The sequence below is a fragment of the Actinia tenebrosa genome, unplaced genomic scaffold, assembly GCF_029948245.1.
Source record: "Actinia tenebrosa isolate PJP-AT-01 unplaced genomic scaffold, QUT_ActTen_1.0 PGA_scaffold0__85_contigs__length_37466705, whole genome shotgun sequence".
Lineage (NCBI taxonomy): Eukaryota > Metazoa > Cnidaria > Anthozoa > Actiniaria > Actiniidae > Actinia > Actinia tenebrosa.
This window is the reverse complement of record NW_028292569.1, coordinates 22420670-22426669: the sequence shown is the minus strand read 5'-3', so window position 1 is coordinate 22426669 and position 6000 is coordinate 22420670.

Genomic DNA, 6000 nt, shown 5'->3' with positions numbered 1-6000 from the left:
GGGATTCCTCAAATTCACTTTTTCTGATACTAAAAACCTCGTCTAAATCAGACGATCCAGATGAGCTGTCAATCTTCCTGGTCAGTCTTCTTGTACTCTTTCTCCGGGCTCTTCTGGACGGGCGAATCCAGCTATCGCTGTCGCTACTAAGAAGTGGACTGTGAAGTGAACTGTGAAGTGAACTGTGAAGTGAACTGTGAAGTGAACTGTGAAGTGAACTGTAAAGTGAACTGTGAAGTGAACTGTGAAGTGAACTGTAAGTGAAAAGTCACTGTCTTCGGAGCTACCGTCTTCTGGACTTTCACTGTCGCTGATGTAGTTTGAAGAATTCTTGCTACGATTAGAGTTGACTGAACTAACATCTTCATTTAGCGCTGCGTTGCCCTCGTTATCAGAAACATTCTCTGGTGGAATCTCCGTTTCATCATGTTCCATTAAAACCTTGTCAGCGTTTTCATCAAAATCAGCTAAAATTCTTGGATTAAGGGCGCGTAGCCTACTTGAAGTAACAACAATGTTTCGTGCGGGCGTTAGATTTCGTAGCTCGTCCCAGAATTCAAACGGCTCGTACGGGATTTCGCGGTAAGTTACAAACTCCCACTCGGAAGGCGACATTTCAGCCCTGTTAGTAGTCAAAGATGGCGAAGATGTAGAGCTTGGACCTGCAGTGCGAGAGTCGTCTTGCTTGTTCCATTCAAAGGTTGTTTCCTGTGGGCCCTTGTTCTCAGAAGAAGTAGAATTCATTTCGCTAACTAGTTTATCTGGATTTTCCATTTTCCAAAATTTTCTTGTTTTTTTTTTTTTTACGTTTAGAATTGGAGCTGGTAATAATCAAAATCAATAGCAATGTCTCCTTAAATCGAACATAAAGTAACTGCTCAAATTCATTGCGGTGTTTAGGTAACGCGTTCAAGTGCCGCACGCGTGAACACATTTGTATGACTACCACACTGAATACGCGCGCGCTCAAACCATGTGGACACAGGTAGCCCAAGCATAGACTTATGACTGTAAGTGCGCGTGCAATAAAGTTTTTGAATTTTAAAATATAGTGCAGGATATAGCATTTAAAGGTTCAGAGGTAGCGTACGTTTATCATTAATTTAAAGATGTGAGAAGATTTCGTGACTTTTAAAGTCACGGTACAGAATTGACGACAATCATTGAACCAAAAACATAGAAAACTGAGGTCACTGAGGATCATGGTAAACAATTCATTTCAAACAAGAAAAGCTTTGTTGATACAAACTGCAGCTTGAGGATGCTCAGGGGAGGTGTGGGACTGTAACTGGCAAAAAATGGGCACGTCCATAGACAGTTATCAAGCACTTAAAGCATGTAAAATGTATCTACCTATAATCCTAGTCGGCCTCAGCTTTATAGATTTTTAGGTGACTAACTTTATTGAACTAAGTACAGACACATCCACAAACAAAAGCTTGTTGCAATTAACGCCAGCGTTAAAGTGAGCAGGAAAACATCGGATGTGACGTCATCGAAATCTTCACGTGGAAAACATGTCACTGTGTCGTCAGTTTCCCAGTAAAACACTAATGTCGATATGATGAAAGAAAATATTTCATTATGAATACAATTGATAAAATTAAATCAGTACATATTCGTGTTTTCCTTTAGACTTTCGCAATGTCTTTCGTCGCTGTATTTCTTCATACACATGAGAATGATAACGCACGGGCAGCCCAACCAGAATATGTACTTATTGACTGAGTTAGGTCTAGCATCCTTCGCAGCCGTTCTTAGGGTAAACGTTACGTGACTACCCTAAGAACGACTGCAAAGGAGGCTAAGCTAGGTGGGGCCGTACGGGAAAATATTTGGCTCGAGGGGATGCCGTACGGACCGAACGCAGTGAGGTCCGTACAAACGACCGAGAGTCAAATATTTTCTCGTACGGCCCGACCTTTCCTTTCTGGACTAAGGAAAAAGCTTTTTTCGGGGTCATAGTGTTGTGTTACTATTCCACTAGTCCTTCTGAGAAATTTAAAGAAATCGCGTTATTCGATTTCGAGAAATATGATTTCAAGCCTAGTTAGTAAAGTTGTGCCTTTTGATATCTTGTCAAAGATTTCACTTGTCTTTACTAAAAACGGTCAAAATCAATAATCCGAAGATGATTTTCAGTTTAAATAAATATAAGGTTGGTTTACCAGCGTCTCGTTCACATGGACTGGATTCTCGTCGGTGCCACGAATCACGCGCTACTATGAGTACGAACTTATCAGGTGAAGCACTTTTCCAAGCGGTCAAGTCGATGGATTGCTCCCCGCTCTGTCAACACTGATTGAAATTATTTTCTACCACGTGATCTCTATTCAGCCAATGCGAGTTCCAGTCTGTATTATTTTTGGGCATGAGACGTAAGGGGCAACTCACTTTCGTTTCATTCATCTAGCTACCGCACTCGTAAGTGAACTACGTTCTGGACATGGCAGAAAGCAGTAAAATTATAATTCAACTGTTGATTATATCCAAATCAACGTATGGATCACAACGCTGGTGTTACTTGGGATTGGATAGAAGCGGTCAAGGCAGAATCTGTAGGCCCATCCCTCAGCAAGGATTTGGACAACCTAACGAAATAGATTTCTTTTGGCCATTACAATATGACTTCAAAGTCGGTGAGACACACGAGTTTGAAATCGTTTCAATGAGCAATCAAGATAATGATCCCTTGCCTCATCGTAACGATGATATTCAAGTAATTCACTACAAGGGACGCGTCGAAAAAGCTGGCATGGTCAATATGGCTGGCATGTTTATAATTCTGAGTCCATACGCAAAAGAAACAATCCAGGAAGCCCTTGGTTCTCAAGGAATGATGCTAACCTCTGATAATGGGAGACTATATGTAAAAGAGGGTACAAACTGCTCTTCTTGTGGCATCTGCAAGTTTACAAAACAAGAAGACTCACAGCTTCCCCCTGTACGTGGCTTAGTCATTATTGAGCTAGCAAGACCCTTGTCTGGTAAAAATAAGTTTGATCCTAGAAGATGCTTCCAGAGTGATCCAGTGGGAGTGGTTTCCCCTTCCTAAACCGACCACACAGAGTAAATCTGGCCAAGACACGTAACATAAAGAGTTATGAACAGTACGAACGCAATATTTTCAATACGGTAACATTTCAGTTTACCAACATGTAACTCGAACGTAGCACAAGGGACATCAGTGTATTCGACTGAGATTGAATAGAAAGATTAAAACTATAGGAGCATCTCATAACCCCCAAACAAGGTTTGTAAGATTTTAACTTTTTTCTATTGAATCTTGTATCTCGTCTGACACGTGTAATGCAATATATGTGGTATATTCTGTCGAAGCTCAGACTAGTTTCAGTACTCGCCACAAGTTCATCGCTGCATCACTGTTATGTGTTTTACCATCATAAGAAAATCTATTAAGAGTTGCATATTAGGATTAATACACTCGCTAGTTATCGTCTTACCTATAACCTATCATAATAATTATGTCTTTATGAGTGTGTATATATATTCAGAAAACAGCTGAGGAAGAACAAATGCCGATAGAAATGTCAGTTTCTAGAAAGTTTCTACAGTTATAAAAACATGATGATTGTGATTCACACAAAAATCCATCGTTCCCAAGTTGATAGGAATATGATATACATTTATATAAATATATTTCTTAGTTGTATGTAAGTCTATATATTTGTAGCCGTGTTTCTTAGAATTAAAGGCTGGATTCTCCTTACTTCGATCATTTCTTGGAAATAAAACCAGTAAAAAATAGCACTTACCACAGGGAGCCCAAAATGATTTTGCCGCAGTTATTGTCCCCTAATTAGTGTGCGTGATTCGTTTTTTACCGACCACAAATACAAGTTTTCTATGTGGAAAAAAAAAAGATTCAGTTTTAATTCATTTGGAGTAGCTCTATCTCCTTGATATAGACGGTTGGGTTATTTCCATGTGGAAAGTGAGCTTGCAGCTTGTACAATTACTTCCGCTTTAACGAGGTGAGACTCCATCCAACCTCGATAAAGAAATTACCTAGTAATAAGACTGGTTTCGACATCAATAGTGAATAGGGACTTCCGTCTTGACAATGTGAGACCTCATCCAATCGAGTACCTCTATCTCCTCGATAAAGGAATTACCTAGTAATAAGACTGGTTTCGACATCAATAGTGAATAATGACTTCCGTCTTCACAATCTGAGACCCCATCCAATCGAGTGCCTCTATCTCCTCGATAAAGGAACTACCTAGTAATAAGACTGTCAAAAGTGAATTGAGCAATGACTTCCTTATTGACAATGGGAGGTCCCATCCATAATATGATTAATGCAAGGGCACTAGGACACCGAATGTGGTTGGATTTCTATAGGTTTTTTCCCTTTCGATTATTGGAATTAAATTAACGTTATACTTGTTTGACTTATCTTGTGTCCGTGTTCCTTCGTTCGCTGTCGTAACGCAGACGTTTTCATTCCAAAGGTCAAACGGTATGAATAGCCTATGAGCGTTACTTCTTTAACGGCCATTTAGTACTTGACTCTGTTTGTACTATACCAACAACAACGCGACCGCGCGATGCTCCTCACGTCAGTAATATTCAACCGTCCAGAATTAATATGGTTAATCAAATTCACCTTAAGTTCCATATAGTTTATCGTTTATAAGGGAATTTATGGGCAGAATAGCAGATTTTTGAACATTTTTTTCGCTTTACGTTATTCACTTAAGAATACGATTTTCTTTATCGTATTCGATAGTGGATCGATTTTGGATAATTGAAATTGAGGTGGGAAAGTCAGAACTTAATTTTTCAATGACCCCCTTCATAGGCCCTGTGTACTCAATCGAACAGGAAATATGGCAGACAAAAGGCTAGGAAGTACCATAAACAACGGATTTATCCTGTTTCGTTTCTATGTTTATCAGCAATCTGTCTATCTGATAATGATGCTACATAATGAAAGTTGAATAAACTTTTTAATTTATGACTCTAGTGGATGTATAGGCAGAGATATTCAAGATTTCGTGGTACAATTCCTTCCCTGTCCTGCAAAGCTCGTTTATAAGGGAATGTATGGACAGAATATTCGATTTTTGACAACTTTTTCCACTTTATATTATTTACTTAAAAACCCGATTTTCTTTATCGTATTCTAGAGTGGATCGATTTTGGATAAGTGAATTTGAGATGGGAAAGTCAGAACTTAATTTTTCAATGACCCCCTTCATAGGCCCTGTGTACTCAATCGAACAAGAAATATGGCAGACAAAAGGCTAGGAAGTACCATAAACAACGGATTTATACTCTTTCGTTTCTCAGGTTATCAGCAATCTATCTATCTGACAATGATGCTAGATGATGAAAATTGAATAAACTTTTTAATTTATGCTTCTAGTGTATGTACAGGCAGAGATATTCAAGATTTCGTGGTACAATTTCTTCCCTGTCCTGCAAAGATCGTTTATAAGGGAATGTATATGGGCAGAATACTGGAACTTTACCATTTTTTCCACTTTACGTTATTTACTTAAAAACACGATTTTCTTTATCGTATTCGATAGAGGATCGATTTCGAACAAGCGAATTTGAGTTGCGAAAGTCAGAGCTTCATTTTTCAATGACCCCCTTCGTAGGCCCTCTGTACTCAATTTAACCATAAGCATGACAGACAATAGGCTAGCACGTACCACAAACAACGGATTTATCCTTTTTCGTTTCTCTGGTTATTAGCAATCTAGCTATCTATAGAAGATGCTAGATGATGAACAGTTTACTATTAGGCGTTGATAAATACTTTATGCTGATAAATGAAGCATTTTTAAAGTAAGAAAAAGTGGCAGATATGTTAATTTTCTTTAAAAGTTATTGAAAATCTAATCTTGAGAAAATTAAATATTTTACGACAAAAAACGACTTGAAAGTACTTGAGGTTTCTGGAGACCTTCAGGGCTATGTTTCTCTTAAACTCTCTTTACGCAACATGTTCAACAAAATCCCCTAATA